Source organism: Mus caroli, chromosome 18 (genome assembly GCF_900094665.2).
Source record: "Mus caroli chromosome 18, CAROLI_EIJ_v1.1, whole genome shotgun sequence".
NCBI lineage: Eukaryota > Metazoa > Chordata > Mammalia > Rodentia > Muridae > Mus > Mus caroli.
This window is the reverse complement of record NC_034587.1, coordinates 79,445,113-79,448,551: the sequence shown is the minus strand read 5'-3', so window position 1 is coordinate 79,448,551 and position 3,439 is coordinate 79,445,113.

Genomic DNA, 3,439 nt, shown 5'->3' with positions numbered 1-3,439 from the left:
TAGGACTGAAATGTGACTTCCATCCTTTGTCTATTTTCTCTTGGTCGTGGACCAAATTCTGAATGCCCACTTTCTCATTTTGACATGTGACCTTCCATGTTAAATTCCCACACCAGAAATTATGCATAGGCTGAAGTCAAGAGAACAGCGGAATCCTAAAGTTGAGTGATTGCCATTCTTCAAAGAGCAACAATACAATACGAACATGCTGAATGTCTGGAATACAATCCAGAGAAGTAGCCAGGAGACTGTATTTCCTTTTCTCCCTGACTGGGTCTATCCCACCACCGTCTCCCCCACTGAATCCCTCCCTGCTCATCAGCCTCATTCTCTTATAACAGACATCCATGGAGAAAGGATTTCAGCTTGGCGTTCAAGCCCGTTTCCAGAAAGGCCATAGCCACGTAGGCAGGGATGCTGCACTTCAGGCCTGGAGGCTTCCTCACCCATCACACACTCATTTGTTGTTACTAGTCTCTGCTGCAGATGACACTCGTCTGTCACAGTGCGGATGTAATAATGTTTTGCTTAGTGTCTCCTGCAGAATGAAGCCTCAGAATGACCATACTGGCCATCGCTTTGTATAAAAACCCTGTGCTCATGTGGGGCATCATGAATATTTAACTGCAGATATCTGTCTGTGGTGTGTGTCTATGAGCTGGAGTCTGCAAAACCAATGAGGAGGTCTGCGGGAGGAAATGACCCCTCACCAAAGCAAGCAAATAAACAACTATGCAAATTCCAGACACTGCAGGGTGTCAGTGGTGGCATTCTGGGATATGATTAGCTTCACACTTGCAAGACTGACTCTGTGAACCCAGGATCAGCCTTGGTGGAATTGAGCATGCCGTGGGGCAAGAACCGGAAATTGGGTGGGGGGGATGTCAAAGAAAAAAAATAGTGAAATTAAATGTGAGCCGGAATTTGCTAGTTTCGGTGACTTCTGACATTTCTCTCAGATATGATAAAATATAAAAATAAACTTGGGATTGAGTTTCCAAAAGACTCAACAGATAGAATCGGGGTACATCAACACCCTGCCGGAAGGCCCCATTGGGTTATCAGGACACACTCTTTTATGTTTCAGGTTTTCTATCCTTGTGAGCAGCAGATTTGAGTATGAGAGAATGCAGCAGACAGCAAGGCCATCCCCACATGAGTCCTCTCTAGGTAGAAGTGTGAGTAACACAGCTCCTGTAAGGCCTGGAAAGGGTCATGAAAACATTCCTGCAGGAAAAAGAAGAAAACAGCAGAGTCTCAAGGCCACCATTCATGATGTGCACTGTATTTGGCAGCCAAGAAAAGGGATTGAAAAACCAGTGTGGACACCCCAAAAGGCTGCCTTCACCTTCCACGCTGTAGCACCCACAGTGCAAGAGCTCTGGGTCAAACTTCTAACTGTGTGAAGCTGGGCAGACTGCTCACAGAGCCTCTGGGAGAATGTGAAGAATAAGCAGGCTAGCAAGTGAATTACTATTCAAACTATTTCTATTTTAAAGTGCACACGCGCGCGCGCGCACGTGTGTGTGTGTGTGTGTGTGTGTGTGTGTGTGTGTGTGTGTGTGTGTGAATGTGTGTGAATATGTGTGTGAATGTGTGTATGTGCATGAATGTGTGTGTAAGTGTGTGTGTGTGTATGTATGTGCATGTTATGTGTATATGTAGATGAGTGTGTGCCTGTGTGTGTTTGTGAATATGTGTGTATGTGTAAATGTGTGTGCATATGTGATCTTCGAGAGTTCCTACTAAAAGGCTGATCTGACAACTTCAAAGGAACTTTGTTTGACTGGGAATGGGCCTCCCCTCTTCTTTATAAAGCGTGTTTGCTGACATTAACGTTGAGTCTTGATCAGAATACTGTCTTGACTCCATTTCTTTTTTCACTTGCCTAGATTCCCTCTTTTCTCTCAGTTCCAAGATGCATCCCAGGCTCGAAACCAGACATGAGAGCCGCAGGCCGGCCCCAACAATGTGTATCTGTGTGTGTTTGTGTATATGTGTGTGTGTGAATGTGTATGTATGAGGTGTGTGTATGTGTGTGAGTGTATATCTGTATGTGTTTGTGTATATGCTTGTATGTGTGTATGTGTGAGTGTGAATGTATGTGTGTATGTAGGTAAGTGTGTGTATATATGTATATGTGTGTATGTTTGTGTATGTGTGTATATATATATACGTGTGTGAATGTGTATGTATGTGTATATGTGGGTGAGTGTGTGTATTTGTATGTATGTGAGTCTCTGTGTGTATGTGTGTGTGTGTGTGTGTGTGTGTGTGTGTGTGTGTGTGTGTGTGTGTGCAGGCACACCCTTCTGCTACCTTGTGGGCCAAGGACTTGAACTCAGCACTTCAGTTTCAGGGGCAACACCTCTACCTCTTGAGCCATCTCTCCAGCCCTAGTCCTACTTTTCACACTAGCGAAATGATTAGCTTAAAGGCAGTTGCTGCAGTGTTGGTCTCTACAATGTCACCATGGCGGCCGGTTTGGCTTCAGTAGCATTTGAACTCACTGACTCTTTCCCTAAAAGTCTTTTCTACCATCTTTCTGTCTGCAGCCTTTTCTGAGTGTCCACCCAGGTCCTATCCCCTTCTCTCTCTCTAAACTCTCTCCCAGGGCAACCAGTCTAATGGATTATGGGCCTGTCCTGAAAATAGTGTCCTAGGTTTCCTTCTGAAAACAACCAACCAACCAACCAACCAACCAAACAAACAAACAACCAAACAACCAACCAACCAACCAAACAACCAACCAACCAAACAAACAAACAAACAACCAAACAAACAAACAACCAACCAACCAAACAAACAAACAAACAACCAAACAAACAACCAAACAAACAAACCAACCTTTATAATCCCACCTTCTGCTCTTAAGCCCGAATTCACGCAATTAGATTTATGAAGTGGGGTTAAAGGGCTCTCCTCCCTGTTGTTATGGAAACCAACTGGCCTTCCTTGTGTAGCAGGTCACTCTCCACCCATCGATTCCTTCCCGGGCGCTTCTCTCCTCCCTCTGCACTCTCCTCACCAGGCAGAGAGCTTTGGAGGCAGGTAGAGAAGCTCCTTGCCCTTCATTTTCAGTCTTGCTCTGACCGTCCAAGCCTACGACCGATCCGCCCATCAGGTTAACTATGTCCAAACTCCTGATGGAATTTTGATAGGAATTGAGTTAAATAAGACCATCCGTTTGGGGTGAAGTGATATCTTTTCTACATGGCCTTTTCCAATTCAAGAGCAAACACTCTCTCCATTTACCTAAATCTTTGTTTGTTTGTTTTTTGAATTTTTAATTTTTGTAATTTTCAGCAAATGGTACTGTCTTCATGTGAAAACCAAACCCAAAACCAAAAAACCTTGATGCCCAAGAGTTTAGCTGCTTGGGAGGCATTATCACTGGTAGCATGAATCATTTGGGTTTCTGTACCTCCTTTCTTAGTCT